The sequence below is a fragment of the Bombyx mori genome, chromosome 12 (genome assembly GCF_030269925.1).
Source record: "Bombyx mori chromosome 12, ASM3026992v2".
Taxonomy (NCBI): domain Eukaryota; kingdom Metazoa; phylum Arthropoda; class Insecta; order Lepidoptera; family Bombycidae; genus Bombyx; species Bombyx mori.
The window spans coordinates 14,646,364-14,667,567 of NC_085118.1; the positions used below are offsets into that span (position 1 = coordinate 14,646,364).

Below are 21,204 nucleotides of genomic sequence, written 5' to 3' on the forward strand. Positions count from 1 at the left end.
ACAAAAGAATAACAAACAACAACAACAAAACAAAAAAAGAACAAAATCAAAACAAAAATCATCCTTAAAATAACATCTCAGTATTATAGAATACACATAATGTTAAATATAGGTTATATAGATTACATATGAATTTGTATGCATAAATATTTAATATACCTATGTATAAAATAGAAAATACATACATACACATAATTACACACAATATAATATACATGTAAAGTAATAATATATAAATACACATGAAAATACATAATTTAGTATTATAGTTAAGAATGGCTAAAAGTAAAATTATAATAATAATAATTGAAAAATAAAATAAATTAGTTTAGAGATGATTCTTCCAGTTTTTTGTGGATGTATTCGCGAACTTTGAGCTTAAAAGTAAAACTGTTTGTAATTTCCTAAAGAGGCGGACAAACCGCGTTATCGTGTTAATGTATTATTAACACGTCCGTCCACCTTTGTTGTTTGAATGTTTTAAAGTACTGCAATCTGTAATTTATTTTTAAGATGCTTAAGTAAACAATAATTATTCTTAAATAACAGCCATTTCGAATCGTTGTTACGCTATTTAATCCGCTTCCGCTCTGCTGACTTCATCGATTCAGCTTAGAATAGAATCTGAACGAACGACACGATATATCGTAACGATTAAGTGAAAGTGAATTAAGCACATTGAAGTCGGTGTCATTAAATATCCGATATAATTGAAAATTATATTTGGAAGTATAATGTAAATTTAAAATTATCGCAGTTTGTAAAAAGAATGATACTTAATGTAATATGTTTGGATTAAGAAGATTTCATGTTTTGCACTGATGTGCGTTTTCTTTTCTTTCCGATTTGGTAGGCAGCAGCTTGGCTCTGCCTCTGGCATTGCTGAAGTCCATGGGTGACGGTAATCACTCACCATCAGGTGGGTTGTATGCTCGTCTGCCTAAAAGGGCAATAAAAGTACATAGGTCGAACCATGACATTAAAATGACAATTTGAAATATTTAACGTTTTAGTGTCTTAAAATTATCAGATTACCGAAATCGTAAAAGTGGATAGAATAAATTCAGCAAGTACAAAAAAGTATTTTATTTGAATTATGAATAAAAAAATATATTCGCGATTTTATGATACATATTGAAAGTGAAAGAATCGTGTGTATTAAACATTACTTAATCTAACTCCGTTATACGCTATGGAGCGACACAGTCGCCTAATATTATTGATTATATTCAAAGCGGACGGTTACGAGAGGAAATTTGCTTTTAATTACCACGCTCTGTTTCATGTCAGACAGATGGACGTTTAGTTTTACTTCAAGTTTTTTTCTTTTTATGTAATTATAAAAGATTTCATTTATTTTTTGTTGTGCTGATTGTTTTGTTTTGTTTGTTTACGGAATATTGGAAAAGTTTGTGTTCCGGGTGGAAGAATTCTTATTCTGCGTGGAATTAGAGAATTAAAAATGGAATTACGGTCGAATTTGCAGTGATTTTAATTTGAATATTTGTAATCACTAGCGTTTATAGTGACGCTCAGATCTGGGATAAGCCTTCTTTAAATTATATTTAAAGCTCTAAAAATTATGGCAGAATATTGAGCTATCGATACAATATGTAAATGAATTACTCTTACCCATACATTTATGGGATCATACTTTTGAAGCATAATTTTCTTTTTAGTTGGCAATTAGGGCTGATGAAGTTATTATCAATTTTGTAGTAAGCGACTATGGAAGCTCATGAACATAATTGCTGTTTTCAATGAATAAATATCAAGGTACACAAAATGGTGTTTTTTTCTATTTGTATTTGTTTAAATCAGCCTTTCCCAAAGTGGGCAATAACGCCCCCCTGTGGGCAATAACGCCCCCCTGTGGGCGCTGCAGGTCTAAAGGGGGGTGGTAAGAGACCCAGAAAAAAAATAGGGGCTTTGTGCAGAGGCTTGGGAAATGATTTGTAATTTCATCTAGGAAGACTCTCTCGCTATAGTGGTTTTTAAGTAGGTGAAAAAATGGGGGCGCTATAAAATAATTTATTCTCAAAGTGGGCAGTAGACAAATTAAGTTTGGGAGCCCCTGGTTTAAATTATAACCCATCTCGCGGTCATAGCTTCCCACAATACAGATGACGATCGTCATGATAGCCGCCGTCTCATTGCTGCTACTCCCAGAATCTCGATAATGCAGGAAGCAGTCAACGTCGACGCCCTAGACATGTCCTTCTGGACCCATCAAACCCGATAACCCTTGCATTGGACGCCTTCAGCTCTAACACTATAGGCTTAGGAACCCCGGTGACCGTACTCGTCGAACTCGACAAAGAGTTCGACGTGCAACCTAACCCATACATCAGCCCGCTGAGTTTCTCGCCGGATCTTCTCAGCGGGTCGCGATTTCGATCCGGTAGTCTCGTAGATACATTCGCGAAGCAACTGCTCTAGAGTTGTTAGGTCTCCATCGGAGGCGCTCGGGTGGCTGTTAGCAAATCCCACCTCTCCTAGCTGAGACTTTGCTCGCCCATCTGTCCTGGTGAAATTGGCAAGGCCTCAGGGCCACCAGTAATACTTCAAGCATAAAAAAAAACAAATGACGATGCTAACTCTAAAACAACATTGTTACATTTTTTTATTGCTTAGATTGGTGAACGGGCTCACAGCCCACTTGGTGTTAAGTGGTTACTGGAGCCCATAGACATCTACAACGTAAATGCGCCACCCACCTTGAGATATAAGTTCTAAGGTCTCAGTATAGTTACAATCGATATCGATTGCTTTGTGATAATAATAACAAAATAATCTGACATATAAATGTGCATATTAAATTAATTACAATGATAATTCCTTGATTGTTTCTTTTAAATATTAATAAATTGGAATTTCGACGTAATGTCTCAAGCGGCTTCACGTTGTGATATATATGAGCTCCGACTCGTTTATCAAACTAGGCAATAAAAAAGCAAAAAATCTGAATACGTCACTGTAAAAACCACGTTTATATTCAAGCATCGACGAGATTAGCGGACACGTGGATCTGAAAACACGTCATACGTGTGCATATGTAATATACATAAACAGAATTCTTTTCAATATTGTATACGGAAAGATAATAAATGTGTAAATTGCTACTAAAATAGATAAGGTGACTTAAGATTACTTTTGTATTATGTTTTTTTTACGCAAAATCAAGAATTTCACTAAAATTTAATTCCGTTGCACGTAATGTTTAGTGTCCTCGCCATAAATTGCGGATTATTTTTTTTTATTAAAACTACTTACTACATGCATTTTGTAGGTCCGACTTTCTTACTGAGTATTCTAGGTGGTGCAACTACATTCTGAATCGGTGATAAACTCATGACTATTGGCCGTTCATCTGTTTATTTCTGCCGTGAAGCAGTAATGCGTTTCGGTTTGAAGGGTGGGGTAGCCGTTGTAACTATACTGAGACCTTAGAACTTATATCTCAAGGTGGGTAGCGCATTTACGTTGTAGATGTCTATGGGCTCCAGTAACCACTAGCACCAGGTGGGCTGTGAGCTCGTCCATCCATCTAAGCAATAATAAAAAAGAAACAAAAAAATCGCCACTAAAGGTCTGCTTAAATTTTAAACATATTTTTTTTATATGATTTTCCTTTAGTCCTATGTTGTCAAATGTTCTCTGTCTGTTGTTACTTCTGCTCTTCTGCTCTCACTAGCCTAAAAGGCTCCAATGTGGCTAATAAGGCATAAGATAAGGCTCCAATTTGGCTAGCGCTTCCAAAGGTGAAGATATTTTGTCTGGAATACCGCAACGAATGTAATCCAATGAGTGACTCGGTGGTGCAGAGGTTAGCGCTCCTGACTGTTACGCCGGGGGTCGTGGATTCGATTCCCAGGTCGATAAACATTTATATGTCATTACTATCTATATATGTATATATAAGTATGTATGTCAATCTCTGGTACCCATAACACAGGGAATACTAATTTGAGGCCGGATGATCGTGGTTGATTTGTTCCCAGTTATTATTTATTGCATTGGCCGCAGGAATTTAGATTTCGGCTTGACCACGTAATACGGAAGACAATACAATCTTAAGTGAACGAACTTTAGCAGAGTAAGAGATTGTGTAGTTACTGAGTATTAGTTTACTTTTCATTCACATTATGAGAACATTATTTACGGGATTTTTTTAAGGATCACCAGAAGCTCCTGGTCCATCAGCGTCTAAGCCAAGTTCTTTATAAATCTATAAATTATGCACTGAAATTGAGCTTAAGCTGATATCTGCATTACGCAATTTAAGACTCTGTTATTATTAGAAATGGAGTTTATAGTCAAATGCGGTGCTAGCATTAGGTTAGTGGGCGCACGAGAAAACGTCGCCGGAATTTTAATTAGCGGAATAAATTTGTAAACAAGCAACGTTCTTTGATTACGCAGAAGGTTTTGTTGCCAAATACCTTGTGCAGATTTTGATTGGGAGACCGACTGTGTACTGATGTTGGAGTGGTGGTGGAGTCTATTGTGTACATGTAGTAGTTATGTACCAGGTAAATAGGACTTATACCTTAGCCCACTGAGATTCTCACTGGATCTTCTCAGTAGGTCCCGATCCCGATCTGATGGTAGATTCTGGGAAGCACTGATCTTGCTAGGGCTAGTGTTAGCAAATTCTTACAGGCTTAGCCTATGTGCTCACCTACCCATCCGTGAGAAACTGGAATAGCTCGTAAGACTACCGGCGAATAGGTGTTGGACCGTATCCGATATATTTTTTACTACAAAGTAGCGATGCGTCTCTGTTTCAACCGAAACAATTACCTAATCAGGGGATATCGTGTTTATTAAACAGGCTTAGTGAGGAATGCAGTGAATGTATTGTAGGCTTTTCTTAATATTGCACTGTTACTGAGGTATCATCATCATCATAATTATCCTGCCCTTCTCACAGTCACCTGGGGTCAGCGCAACATGTTTTGTCATTCCGTACTCCTCTATCATATACCATTTCTTCGTTCACTCTCCTTTTACCCATATCGTCTTTCACGCAATCCATCCATTTCTTCTTAGGTCTACCTCTTCCCCTATATCCTGCCATATTTATAGTTAACATTCTCTTACCAACCTCATTTTCATTTCGTCTCATCACATGTCCATACCATCCCAAACGCGCACTTCTCAGCTTCTTTGTCACAGGTGCCACTTTCAGACTTCCTCTAACATATTCATTCCGTATTCTATCCATTCTGGTTACTCCACATATCCATCGCAACATTTGCATCTCTGCTGCATGCAATCGCCTTTCATTCGCCACTTTACTGTTACTGAGGTCTGTTGACATCAAAACGTTGATACCATCAAACTTTCGTTTGACATGAGGTTTCACTCTCAATTATATTTAGTAAAGGTCTCCTAGCCATTTGACTGAACGCATTGCTTCGCGTAAGATATAGATGGGATTTCTGTACCTATCGACGTAGATTAGCTCTGACCGAGAATCGAATTGAGACCTCGTGAGAGCTGAGTCCTTAATAATGAGGAAAAGAAATTATAGTAGCAAACTACGCTTTTACATTTTCAAAATCCATCTGTGACGAAATTGGTTAAGTTCGCATTATAAGTAAGCAGCTTCATTCAGTTTTTGAAATAAATTTGCGGTCATTGGTCTTCTTTTTGTAGTGTTAAATGAATTTTTCAATACACTTTTATAGTTGCTTTAGATCAACTGTTCATTGCATCTTTTTGCTAGTAAGTTAGTTGCTAGTTTTTTATAGGTTTTTTAATGCTTCGACTGACGAACTCGACAACGAGGCTCACTTGATTATTGGTCACTGAAGCTAGGAAACTGCAAACCATATTAAGCCCTGACTTCAAACCGGAATATATCACCACTTCACAAATAGGTACAATCGTGGTTTCTATTCATTCTATTCATTCTCACATGCTGCTGTGTTTTTGAGCTATGAGCAATATTGAATACCTTATCCAGGGGTGGCTTAAGCGACATTTTTGCACTTTACAGGAGAGCCATTTAAATTAGTGGTGGTAGGACCTCTTGTCCTCCCACCAGTAATTTAAATCCCACAAAACGTTCAACTACTACCTGTTCATAGATTTAAGAAAACTGTCAAGGAACGTTTGTTCAACGAGGCATATTATAAAGTTAAGGATTTTTTACTAGATGGCACTACGTGGGAATGAGGCGCTCGCTCCTGGCCTTTTCATTTTTCATTATTATTATTATTTATTTGAATTGTATTTTTTTTTGACTTGTTTTTTCGTATACTGTAAATATGTTTTCTTGTTTAAAAAAAAAAAGAAAATAGTTGAGAAAATAGAAAAAAAAAAAAAAACCCGCTGAGTTTGTTTCGCCGGTTCTTCTCAGGACTGTGGCTTTTTTTGGAACCGGTGGTAGAGTTAACATTTTCTTTTACATTTTGACATTCAACAAGTGTGTTTTTGATGACATCCAAGTTGAAATAAATGATTTTGAATTTGAATTTGAATTTGTGAGTCCGCGCGGGTAGGTATCACCACCTCGCCTATTTCTGCCGTGAAGCAGTAATGCGTTTCGGGTTTGAAGGGTGGGGCAACCGTTGTAACTATACTGAGACCTTAGAACTTATCTCAAGGTGGGTGGCGCATACGTTTATAGATGTAGTTTGTAGATGTGTAACATTACGTTGTAGTTGTCTATGGCCTCCAGTAACCCCTAAACACCAGATGGGTTGTGAGCTCGTCCATCCATCTAAGCAATAAATAAAAAAAAGTTTAAAATTTGGAAAAAATATAACAAGCAAAAAATGCTTTTTCAGCAATATGAATGGGGCAAACTTAATTGAAGTTCAATTAAGGGCATCAAATTGTTGATACTAATACATACCAAATAAAACGGACCTTTAATTACAAAGATAAATGTCGCGTATTAAGCGAATGTCGCAATAACCTTTCATCCCTCGACATTAACTCTTTCAATTGCAGTAAAAACTCTTTATTCGCGGGGTATAGGTTCCGTAATTTTTGCCACGAATACAGGAACCGTGAATATGGAAAAGCCCATTTAAAAAGGATATTCGGGTGGATACCTACATATTAGAATCCTTTTTATCAATGCGTGTGTACCGATGTACCAATTGGATTCGCGAATAAAGAGATCTTTAGCCGCGAACATAGGAATTGGGTTGTGTTTTTTAATCCGCGAATAGTGAAAACTCTGGTCCGACCAAATAAGCACCACTCTGGATACCAACGTCTACGATGCCATACACACAGAACAGAGGGAGAGGGAAACATCATTCAGAAAAGGATAATGGGAGGAAATAGCCACGACCCTCAGACATGAGGAATGCGACTCAGGGAGTGGAGTGAAAACGCGAACGAAGGAAGCGCAAATAAGCGGCCTTTACTGTATAGCAACTTAAAGAAGAGGCACTTCGTATTAAACTTTAAAGTAATTCTTCTCTTCTCTATCAGTAACAGGCAGACTGTGAGCTCTATGTCCTTAATAAAAAAAAAAGACGTGTGGCACTCGGAGACTGCCGCTGTAAAGCTATTGCATAGCATTTTTTATCAACTTATGCAATTATAATTAGACAATAATAATTTAATACTAAAACAATAATAAAATAAGACCACGCTATATTTATAAACATTAACAAAAGCAAAACATTAACTGTCCCCTTCAAACTCATAAGCTAGACCGCGCGAGAGAGAGAGATGGGCAGACTTTTCATGATGCGAATGAAGTGCGACGTCACGCCGCGCGCTTATTCACAAACACTACGTAAGCGCAACGTATGAATGTGTTGAACGCGAGCTACATGGTAAGCGGAGTGGGTGGTGTTTGGCTTTATTTTCGTTACGGAATTTCTTGATTCGGTCACCGCGCTCAAAGCCCGCGATAAAAGCTATGCAATAGCTTAAAAACTTCCAAAGATCATTCAAGATACATTTACACATTACATTTAACTTGAAGGCACTGATGTTCGATGCCAAAAAAATTTGTGTGACCCAATTCATGGCCACAAACATCCTGCCTAAACCAATATGTCATTCTGGATTATTTACTGACGGCATTTTTAGACGTTCCGTGTTTCGAATTAATTTAATTGTGAGGTCGCTATCGGCATGCCTAATCAGAGTTTTACTAATGTAACCTATATTACTATTTTTTTTAAATATACTAGCTGACTCGGCAGACTTCGTAGTGCCTCAATCGATAAATAAAAGAGCTAAACTTCTGTATAAAATTAACTTAAAACAAACAAAAGTAATCCGGCCGACGGGGACACATCAATGGAAAAACAAAATTGTTTCTTTTTATATAATTCCGAGCATTTTCATATTTATTCCTTCATATTCATATTTATTCCTTTTAAACCTTCTCTGAACTTCCACGAATAATTCAAGACCAAAATTAGCCAAATCGGTCCAGCCGTTCTCGAGTTTTAGCGAGACTAACGAACAGCAATTCATTTTTATACCTATATAGAGAAGATAGATTTGTGATTTATAGCATACAGGACGTTTGATATGAAAATACGTTTATTCCAGCTGTGCATGAAGTCGCAACCAGTACGGAGATGAATATTTTCAACATGCATGATTTTAATTTTTCGAAGTCGTCGTGGCCTAAAGTATTTTTTTTATTGCCCTTGTAGGCAGACGAGCATACGGCCCACCTGATGGTGAGTGGGTACCGTCGCCCATGGGCCTCAGCAATGCTAGGGCCAGAGCCAGGCCGCTGCCTACCGCCTAATACTATCCACAAGCCTCGTTTAAAGATGGAATGTCATAGCGCTCGGGAAACGCCGTGGAGGGGAACTCATTCCATAGCCGGATGGTACGTGGCAAAAAATACCTCTGGAAACGCACTGTCGATGAACGCAGCGGTTCCAGATAATACGGATGAACCCTGCTCCGATGGCGTGAGGTGCGATGATAAAAAGGAGATGAGGGGATCATCTCAAATAATTCCTCAGAGCACTCCTCGTGGAACAAACGGTACAAAATATAGAGGGAACCGAAGACCCAGAGACCCGTAGACCCAGAGGTTCCAAAGGATCCGATCATTTTACTTTATTAGTATTATATTACTTATATCTTTATTCTTTGTGCCTTAATAGAGTAAAGATGAATACTAACCAATTTTTAAAACATAACATTTTTTTTAAGTTTAATTGTTAATATATACTTGACAAAATATATCTCAGGATATGACATATTACGATTACTAGTGGGCCCGCAGTAATCGAAATTCGACTGTAATTAATTGAAATTATAAGTTTGAACATTATTATGGTTCTATTGTCAAAGACTATTATACTTTTATAGTCACAGATTCACCAAGACTACACTATAGACAAATACTCGTAATATTAAAGATAAACAATATTAATCTATTCTCAATTTGACCATAGACTATTTGCAATAACAAAATTTTGACAATAAACAAAAGTATATTATTTATGTATGTGTGTCAAATACATGGTAGTATGTGTAATGTTTTTTATTGATTTAATGTATAATTAATGCATTTTTTTTTAAATATTAGCATGCTGCACTCCTTCTCTATATTTTCTGTAAGTGTGGGATATTTCATACTCCTCCGTCCACGCAATTTTCGTAAAAAGGGGTACAAAGTTTTTACTTCACGTTTTTTTTTTAAAGGGATTTTATGACCTGGTAACTGAGACCTTTAAGTCATGTCTTATTTTAATGTATATTCATATTTTTATGAAAAATGATATTATGGAGTGAAATGAAATGAAGATGATTAATTTGAGACATTAATCAACTGGGATGAAATAAATGAGATGATATGAGATGAAATATAATCTCAGTAAAATGGTGGTCATTTACTAAGATTTTTTCAGTGGACTTTTTGGAGGATCCCGAGAAGTTACGTCCAGCGGCTTTGTTGCATTTTCTCAGATTTGTGCACTTTCACAGATATTAAACAGTTAATAAAACACCGTTATTACACATTTAAACCCGAAGAAACACTAAATAGACAAAATAAAACAAATCACACAACTTCACTCCTCGCGTTCCCGCCAAAAAGTCCTTTACTTCACGTATTAATATAATATATTATAGATACGATGTGAATAATAATATTGTCTATGTTCAAATCTATGTTCAAATTAAATGATCGCCAAAGGTAACTTCAATTTTACGGTTGGGTAAGCAATGATAATGAAATGGATACATGCACTTTATATCGATTGCATCGTGATGGATCGGCGCATCGGCGCAGTTTTGGCAATAACGTGGATCCGGGTTCGATCGTCAGATGGTTGCGTCAGTTCAAGAATTTCATTTATTTTCATGTTAATTTTATTGTGCTGTGCGACCTTGGTTTCGCGAAAGTGGTATTTGCATTTTATTTTAATGTGCTATTGCATTGTTTTTGTTTTGCTGCTCGTTAATACTGTTGGAAGGTTTAAAATGCGATTGTTTTTATGCGACTTATGATCTTTTGAATCAGATAATGAGGGCATTACCTATCTTTGAAATTTTTCAAGCTAGCAACTGCGTAGGTATTATTACAAGATAGATATAACGAACTCTTATTTGAGAATCTATGTTTACGTACACAATGACAAAGGTTATGTTTTTTTTTATTGCTTAGATGTGTGGAAGAGCTCACAGCCCACCTGGTGTTAAGTGGTTACTGGAGCCCATAGACATCTACGACGTAAATGCGCCACCCACCTTGAGATATAAGTTCTAAGGTCTCAAGTATAGTTACAACGGCTGCCTCACCCTTCAAACCGAATCGCATTACTGCTTCAAAGCAGAAACATGCAGGATGGTGGTACCTACCCGCGCGGACTCAAAAGAGGTCCTACCATTTGAAAGTTCTATTTGAATAAAGATCATTTTTCCAAAACGTAATCTCGCCTGGTAAATGCTAAAAAGGAAACCTAATTACCTATAAAGTTACAAATAAAATATACTATATAGTATTTTCATATAATGACTAAAACCACACCCTGTGTGCGTATTAACATTAAATACCGATAAATGTCGTCAGAACGATTAAAAACTGTATAAAGCGCCTTTTAGTAACGACAAACTCAATTAGCTTTCTTCGTATAACGTAGCTACGCTACGTGCGTATCTTGCCACCTCTAAATACTGCTAGGACTACAGAAAACTAGATATCACCACAATATATTGGATCGAGGGTTGAAAGACTATTTTGTATTAAGCGATATACCGCTTCATACGCGACTTTGTTGTTTTTAAATAAAGGTGCATTTTATTTGGTATTAGTATCAACAATTCGATTTTTTTTAAATTGAGCTTCAATTAAGTGTACTTTATTTAACTAGCTGAAGAAGTTTTTTTGTTATCATAATCTATACTTATAAAAATGAATTGCTGTTCGTTAGTCTCGCTAAAACTCGAGAAAGGCTGGACCGATTTGGCTAATTTTGGTCTTGAATTATTTGTGGAAGTCAAGAGATGGTTTAAAACGTAGATAAATAAGAAAATGCTCGGAATTAAATAAAAATAACAATTTTGTTTTTCATTTGATGTGTCCCCCGGCGGACGGATTCCTTTTGTTTGTTTTAAGTTTATTTGATACAAAAGTTCAGGTCTTTTATTTATCGATTTAGGTACTACGAAGTCTGCCGGGTCAGCTAGTAATAATATAATTTCCAAATTTTAAACTTTAAATGGGTCTCCTGTAAAGTTGTAAAAATGCCGCGTAAACCAAATAGATTTTCACTCCTTGGTATATTCCTATGTTCCCGCGAGTTGTAGCCAAAATTAAAACTACATTTACATATTTTTAACCGACTTCAAAAAAAGAGAAGCTTCTCAATTCGACAGCATGTTTTTTTATGTTTGTTGTTACCTCATAACTTTTGACTGGGTGAATCGATTTTGATGATTCTTTTTTTATTAGAAAGCTGACGCTTCCCGTGTGATCCCATTTCAATTTAGACCAATACTGATAATGGTTTACATGAGAAAACCATATGAGTCTTAAATTTGCATTAAGTACGTGCGTGACAAATAGATGAGAACAACTCAATATCACGCCAACCGATTTCGATGATTATTGGTTTTTAGTGTATATTAATGTGTTCCGGAATATCTTTTTTTTCTATTTGAAGTCGGTTTCTGTAAAGCATGTCTGTTTACAATTATTTTATAACCGTACTTATTGTTTTCATTTTATTATTACTGATTATTATTACTATATCATTTTCGTGGTCACGGACGCTTAAGGCATTATTCGTGTGCACCTGAATAGCCAGCAGCGCAATATTTCCGTTGGAAAAGTCGGAAATAATACAACGACAACCAGTGACATTAACCATGAAAATACTTTTCGTTTTTACAAAAAAAAAAGGTATTTTTAGGACGATAAGAAAATACGAACACAAGTATTAGTTATACTGTGATGCATTTTAGTCGTTTGTTATCTAAATTTGGTTATAATAACGGTGAAATAACGTCGAGGAGTACAATTAGGTTGCTCAGGCCATGTGATGTGATAATTAAGATAACAGATTGTTATGTGAATTGTTCTCTGTTTCATGATAATATGACGTCGTTGTAACTGGCATAGGTGGGCCGAGCCGTAAATAGATTTATTAGAGATAACGGTGTAAATGACACAGTACAAAGAAAGACTTTTTAATAGGAGTAACTGGTGGTTAGGACCTCTTGTGAGTCCGCACGGGTGGTATCACCGCCCCGCCTATTTCTGCCGTGAAGCAGTAATGCGTTTCGGTTTGAAGGGTGGGGCAGCCGTTGTAACTATACTGAGATCTTAGAATTTATATCTCAAAGTGGGTGGCGCATTTACGTTGTAGATGTCCATGGGCTCCAGTAACCACTTAACACCAGGTGGGCTGTGAACTCGTCCACCCATCTAAGCAATAAAAAAAAACGGTGTGAAAAGTTTAAATTTTGATTTAATTTCACGGCGCCATATTGAATCCCAAGCCTTCTAATCATTATTCGACATTTGTTTTTAAAGTATTTTTTTCTTTCATCAGTATTTTTTATTCGAATCACGTTTTTAAAGTAATGTCGCAAAAAAACTCGTACAATCAACCCGAGTCACGGATGCTTAATCAATCCACACGAAATGGGGATATGTCGATTTAGAACTCATCTACATCTCTTTACCAACCCATAAGCATTTTGTTGTTTGCTTAACCTTATACTCTTATGGTTGACTTCTTTGATGTCATTTTCCTTCACAAAAGGACGCTCCTTGGTTCGGGGTTCATAAAGAGTCGCAAAATGAGTTAGATTATAGATTTAGAATAATGAATTATTCGGCTATTTATCATATTGCGAACTTAATTTCATCAAGCTGCTACTGCTATTTCCTCATCATCCATCCAAACCCAGTTTCATATCTTTCAGTCTAAAATCAAAAAAAAAAAAAAAAAATACTGGAGCCCATCTACAGTGTAAATGCGCCACCCACCTTGAGATATAAGTTCTAAGATCTCAAGTATAGTTACAACGGCTGCCCCACCCTTCAAACCGAGACGCATTACTGCTTCACGGCAGAAATAGGCAGAGTGGTGGTACCCACCTGCGGGGACTCACAAGAGGTCCTACCACCAGTAGAGGTCCTACTACCAGTGTATGTATACATTCTCCCTTGCTCTATTCGGGATTAGTGTGGGAGCAGACAGCATTTTAGGTATTTAGTTTTAAAGTTTTCTAGCACCCGCTTTTCCAGTCAACATAATACTTTAGACAATATCACGCAAGACGCGCTCTCGTTTCATTGTTTGCCACTAGTGTACTGAGGAGATAAGCAGTGTCTATTTGCCGGCGAATCTCGCAACTGTTTAAACATAACTTACCACGTATTTTGTACACTGGACTTCAGTAGAGTAACGCATTTTACACGGCTTCAATAATACCAGTTGATCAAATATTCACGACATAATTATAGAGCTTTCTAATGAAATACGTACTCAACAAATGTTGACGATTGACTTCCACGGTGAAGGAATAAAACGTCGTGTAATAAAAATCAAACCTGCAAAATTATAATTTGCGTAATTACTGGTGGCAGGACCTCTGTTGAGTCCGCACCATCACCCCGCCTATTTCTGCCGTGAAACAGTGATGCGTTTCGGTTTGAAGGGTGGGGCAGCCGTTGTAACTACACTGAGACTTTAGAACTCATATCTCAAGGTGGGTGGCGGCAATTACGTTGTAGATGTCTATGGGCTCCAGTAACCACTTAACACCAGCGGTATGCGGTAGATATTGCACATCCTTCTAAGCATCTTTGAGTTTATAAGTTTTTTCGTATCGAGTGATGTTACCATTTTGGGGACTTAAAATTCTTTGGCTAAAATTGTTTCTTTCAAATATAACACGTATCTAAAACGTGTTCAAGGATGTTTTTTCTTTGAAGCAATTATACCCGCTGTCTTATCCCCTAGGATGCAGACGCTTCTTGAACTCGACTTTGCTTTAGTAGAACAGTTGTATGGCAATGTTCGTTCTATCTTACTTACCCTTTAAAGAAATGTTTGAGTAGGTTTTTTTTTAGGATTGAAGGATTACTGTTGGCCCGGAGGTCTTTCCAGTTTCACCAGGACAAGTGCAAAGGCTCAGCCAGGTAGAGTGCGATTAGCTAACAGCTACCCGAGCGCGTCCGAAGGAGACCTAACAACTCAAGAGCAGCTGCTTCGCGAATGAGTCTAGTATCGGATCGGAATCGCGACCAGCTGCGAAGATCCAGCGAGAAACTCAGCGAGCTGATTCATGGCTTAGGTTGCACGTCGAACTCTTTGTCGAGTTCAACGACTACGGTTACCGGGGTCCCTAAGCCTGCTCCTAGTGTTAGAGCTGAAGGCGTCTAATGCATAGGTTATTGGATCTGATGGATCCGTAAGGACGTGTCTAGGGCGTCAACGGTGACTGGTTTCTGCGTGATCAGGATTCGGGGGTTTGAATAGGTACATTTGCCTGCATTATTAAGAGTTGAATGCTTAAAATAAAAAATAAAGCAAAATGCCCCAGTTGCGGATATTCGCGTGATATGATTATGAACAAAAAACTATGATTGACTTGAATATTAAATGTACTTCTGCGTATTTAAGGTCTATGACTGTTTATGAATGAATTGCATGCACAATCCTCGGGCGGTTCACCCCATATCGATCCGGCCTCCCTCTGAATAGCTGGGGTAAGCCGTCTCACTCTTATTAAGTGGTGCCGTCTCCTTCTAACTCCCATTAAATTATTACATTTGAAGTATACTTGGAAAATTTGTGTAGAGGAAATTTATCGGCGCGTATGAAAATGGTGTCTTTTAGGTTTCGATCAGAGTCTGGGTAGAAGGGAAGAGTTATTATGTTTGAGCAAGTACTTGTCGAACTGACCTCATTAAGGGATTTGTTATCCAAGCGACTGCAAACCTCAAATAGTGAAGATAGATTGCAAGCGATGAAAATTTTAAAGGAAAAAAGGGAATTCGCCAAATTTTCGTATATCATTAATAGCATTCATTAGAACAACATTAGTACTAAATAATACCTAAGTAAATTACATAATTATCAATTATTATTATTAGAGCTACTTTTCTTAATCGACAATTGCTAAAAAGGGTGACTCTGATTATTCTTTAGTTATAGTTCATTAAACTCTACGGAACAACCATAAATGGCAATAAGTGTAGCTCCTCCCTTTCTCCCTACGTTTGCCGCTAAGGGCGCTGTTCCAACTCCATTTAAATATTTGAGTTAACTTTTACGCGATTGAGAAGTTAAAAAACCCGCACTAAGCACACCGATGATATATCCTTAGCTTTTTTTACCCCACCTAATCGTTCATAGTCGTTGGGCTTATACCAAGTACACGCGGACCGGATACACTGACTCTAGCAAGAGGAGTAATTCGCAGAATCTATCACCAGAATCGCGACCCACTGAGAAGATCCGGCGAGAAACTTAGTGGGTTGTGTCTATGGGTTAGTTCGCGCGTCGACGACTTGGACGAGGACGGTGACTATTCTTAATCTTTTTTTTTTAATTGCTTATGTGGGTGGACGAGCTCACAGCTCATCAGGTGTTAAGCGGTTACCGAAGGTCGAAGTCGTCGTGGCCTAAAGGATAAGTCGTCCGGTGCATTCGTATGAAGCGATGCACCGGCGTTCGAATCCCGCAGGCGGGTACCAATTTTTCTAATGAAATACGCACTCAACAAATGTTCACGATTGACTTTCACGGTGAAGGAATAACATCGTGTAATAAAAATCAAACCCGCAAAATTATAATTTGCGTAATCACTGGTGGTAGGACCTCTTGGGAGTCCGCACGGGTAGGTACCACCACCCCGCTTATTTTTCCGCCGTGAAGCAGTAATGCGTTTCGGTTCGAAGGGTGGGGTAGCCGTTGTAACTATACTGAGACCTTAGAACTTATATCTCGAGGTGGATGGCGCATTTACGTTGTAGATGTCTATGGGCTCCAGTAACCACTTAACATCAGGTGGGCTGTGAGCTCGTCCATCCATCTAAGCAATAAATAAAAAAAAGCCCATAGACATCTACAACGTAAATGCCGCCATCTACTTTGAGATATGAGTTCTAAGGTCTCAGTATAGTTACAACGGCTGCTCCACCCTTCGAACCGAAAGGCATGCTTCACGACGAAATAGGTAGGGTGGTACCTACCCGTGCGGACTCACAAGAGGTTCTACCACCATAATATAATTTAATACGTTCTGGTTTGAAACGCGGGGCCATGATTATAAAATGTAATTGACCCTCGGACCAAAGTTTCAGATTAACGAAACACGCCAGAGATTACTTCCAGCTAGTGCTAAGGTATTTCTAATATATATTTAGTATACACACATTTTCCGTGGATTCATTAAACGTTCTAAGCTAGTCTGTATCTGCAAACGAAAACTCCTTGTACAAAATCACTGTTCAACAACTAGCAGCTATCGCAGTCAATAGACTTCAGAGAGTACACTATAGAGAAATATATACCTATAATATTAAATATATATTTTTTATTAAATTAATTAAACACTTTTTAGGGTTATCGGAATATATGCGATTCCTAAATACATAGCCGGCTATAAACCCTACAATTTGTGTATAGCCTAATCTATATATTAATACGTGAAGCGAAAACTTGGTACCCCTTTTTACGAAAATTGCGCGGACGGAGGAGTATGAAATGTGTCACACTTAAGTATAGAGAATATAGAGATCCTGCACTCCTGTGCAGAATGTGTTTTTTTTTAATTAAGCATAAAGAATACATTAAATCAATAAAAACACATTACACACACTATCATGTATTTGACACACACACACATGAATACTATTTGTTTATTGTCAAACTTTTCTTATTGCTTATAGTCTGTGGTCCAATTGAGAATAGATTAAATATTGTTTGTCTTTATTAATATTTGTCTAAAGTGTATGTAGTCTTGGCGAAATTTGTGATTATAGAAGCTTATTAGTCTTTGACAATAGAATCATAATTGTGTACAAACTTATAATTTTAATTAATTATTTGAACGAAGTTTTTTATGGGACGATGCGGAGGGGTACCCTAACCGGGAATAAACGTCCGTAACGTAAGATTTTTATTATTTATGTATAGTCTTAGTATGATAGCTATACAGTGTCTAATATATAGTCTACGTGATGACGGCTATTATTATTATTCATATAAATAGCTGTTTCTTTGTATATTATTATTATATATTGTTTATAAATCATTGTGAATAAAATAAAGTTGATAACTTTGTAAGGTAGCTTTTTTTGTTTGTTTTACCAATAAAAAAATTACAATAAAAATGTATACCCGAATAATTACTTTCTATATACCTCGAATAGAACTTAAAATTAATATTTTTATAATAAGGAACTTCGTTCCTATCCGGTGTCCCACGACACCATACATCTTTTTATTATAGTCGAATTTCGACTACCAGGGGACTATTAGTATTAATTATATCACGAGGTATAACCACAGCGAAGTCCATATTTAACCGCTTGCCCTCATAATATGGTTATGACCGTTTAAAAATCGCAAGTGAACGTGAGATTACGTGAATCCATCGCGCTTAGTAACGGCGATCGAACCCAAGCTTTGCGGTTAGGGCTGTCAGTTCCATTCCCATTGTTACACTTATATCGCGTTCATGCAGACACTATCGTTCTGCGGTTATGGTTTTAAATTTGATTTCGAGGAATTTATTTGGATATGGATTATGGATTTTAATAGAATTGTAATAAGTACTGTAGCTGTACTTTTGGACAATAAAAACAAAAAAAATCTCACACATAAGAGTTCGAAAGATTGGCATATCTCTTTCATTCCATCACGTCAAGGACGATTTAACGCCAGCATTTATGACGTCACGAAAAGCGACGATATAATTTGTTTTGAGATTACATCGAAGGGTAAATGGTAATTTACTGATGGTAGGGTTACGCAGTAGGGTAATTAAAAGCGCGCGCAGCAGTTTCAAGGGTGGGGGAGCCACAATACAAACAGTACAGTTGAGACTTCGATTTCATGTGACGAATGACTGGGCTGACCTTAACCACTCAAGTAGGCAGTGATGATGCCCATTTAGGTAATTTTCGTTTGGTCCAGATCAGCCTTTCCGAAAGTGGGCGATAACGCCCTCTTGTGGGCACTGCAAGCCTAAAGAGGAGCGGTAAGAGACCCAGAAAAAAATGGGGGCGTTGTGTAGAAGCTTGGGAGGCGATTGGTAATTTCATCTAGGACTCTTAGACACCGACTGAGCTCTCGCTCTAGTGGTTTTTAAATAGGTGAAAAAATGAGGGTGTTAAAAGTTATTTATTCTCAAAGTAGACCAAATAAGTCTGGGAGTCCCTGGTCTAGATAATCGGACTAGCTCACGAAGACTCGACATTGCACGAGGAGCGAGTAGAAACTAACCTTACAGCATAGATACTCTACCTAGCACAAATAAAATGTTAACTGGAAATAGATGATAGATAGCCGTTCGACTTCCCTGCTATTGTTTGATAGCTCAGTGTTTTGTAACAAATACGCCAGTAAGATGCGTACACGGCGCGGCGTCAGGGATCGTATCGTTAGCAATATTGATATATGAGATTCAATTACGCTTTCAGAGTTTTTTTATTGCCTCAATAAGTAAATGGGCTGGTGGAAATAATGGCGATCCGACGCTATATTGCAAAAGCGACAGTGGGGTTATTTGATTGGCTAAATTCTCTTCCACGTACCCCCAAACAACCAGATGCTCCGGCGATTTAATCACGCAAAAAAAAAATTAACAGTAAGCAGATACATGGAATAATTACTTTTTTATTATCAGTAGCAGCCCTATTCGTTTCTAAAATAATGACACAATAACAGGGTTAACAATGACATAAAAAAAAATCACGGAAGTGGCGTCAAGACACAATTGGCTTTTGCTTTTATTTGAAAAGGAGCGCGATATTAAAGCACGATGCTTCGAGTGGAACTTTAGTATTCGAAAATGAGGAAGAATATAATCAGACCTTTATTACGAAAAAAAAAATGGTTGGCTGTAAAGGCGTTTTACGGACGATAGGCTACGCTCAAGAAGAGGCGGAACGTGACACATTTTAAAATTTTGATTTTTATTTCTGTAGACGACGCATCATTTCATTTTCATTTTTAATACGCTTTTATTAGCTTCAGACGATATAATATATTATGTTTGTAACGGAATCTTTGAACATGATTTTGACCCTCTTTAAAACGTCGGATTAACTCGAAATTTGGTATACTTATTAAGGACCAATGACGATTCAATATTTAAAAAAAAATTGAAAAAATTTATATTCAACTAATAAATGAAAAATAAATAATATTTTGAAAAAACAAACAAAAAATTATTTTCTGTTTATTAGTTGGATTTTCTATAAAAGCGTATTTTGTTAGTTTTTTTTTAAACTATTATTTATTTAAGTCAAATCTTGGTACGCGATTCTCGAACGAATAAACACGAGGATAAAGTACTAAATTAATTTGTAATCACCTGACACGTTAAAAACACTATAATTATCGTATTTTTTTTTTAACCCGTCTCCGATATACACGTTGCGACGACATGACTGCTTCATTGGAGAAGTCGCTCGTAGACAGGTATTCGCAAAGAAAAACATGTATAGACAGTTAATCGTGATTATAGTTTATAGTTCAGTATACATGGAGATCTAACCCAGAGAGAGTTGACTTCAGGCAGGCGTTCGATCGTAAACTCAAGCCAAATTCATATGCAGCATGATAAGAGAACATATACATATGTTTTTTTCCTAACTATTCGCTAATAGTCTAATAGCCTAATAGCTATTCCAGCTTCTCTTCAAAGCCATCGTATGCGACGAAGGCCGCCGTGAAAGTTGACCCACACAACCCGCTGAGTTTCTCGTCGGATCTTCTCAATAGGTCGCAATTCCAATCCGGTGGTGGATTCAGCGAACCACTGCTCTTGCTAGTGTTAGCAAATTCGCTCAGGTTGAGCCCGTGAGCACATCGACCCGTCCGGGCCTAGCTGGAATCGCCTCTTAGGCTACCAGTCAATAGGTAGAGAAAAAAAAACCGCTTTTGTTAGGGCAGATGTTAGCAAATTCTCTCAGGTTGAGCCCGTGATCTCACCTACACGTTCGGTTAATCTAGCATAGCCGTCGAGCTTGCTAGCAATAGGTAAGGTAATCAATCGTCTTCTTCTATCTTCTATCTACATATATGAAAATGAATTGCTGTTCGTTAGTCTCGCTAAAACTCGAGAACGGCTGGACTGATTTGGCTAATTTCGGTCTTGAATTATTTGTGGAAGCCCAGAGAAGGATAGATAAATATGAATTAAATAAAAATAACATATTTGTTTTTCCTTTGATGTGTCCCCCGTCGGACGGATTCCATTTGTTTGTGTTATGCTTATTTTATACAAAAGCTGAGGTCTTTTATTTATCGATTGAGGGACTACGAAGTCTGCCGGGTCAGCTAGTATTAAATAAATATTTCACAGCAAAACGACAATTTGTTCTCAAAGCACCAGAAAACATTATTATTTAATCGATTTTACAATGATATTCACATTTTACTAAACCGTTGTAAAAACCCGTTAAATAATAGTGTTTATGTAACAATATAGATAACCGCGGAAGGTAAAAAAAAACATATCATAGAAAACATTATGTTTCTTAACGTAGCTACGTAACAATATGGC

At 37.2% G+C, this 21,204-nt stretch overlaps 1 protein-coding gene across 1 annotated transcript in view; it reads right to left on the reverse strand.

Annotated features, from left to right (window-relative positions):
- Positions 1–21,204, reverse strand: part of LOC101738869 (polypeptide N-acetylgalactosaminyltransferase 2) — a 116,341-nt gene that overhangs the window by 90,630 nt on the left and 4,507 nt on the right. The gene's annotated exons all lie outside the window — the stretch shown is intronic.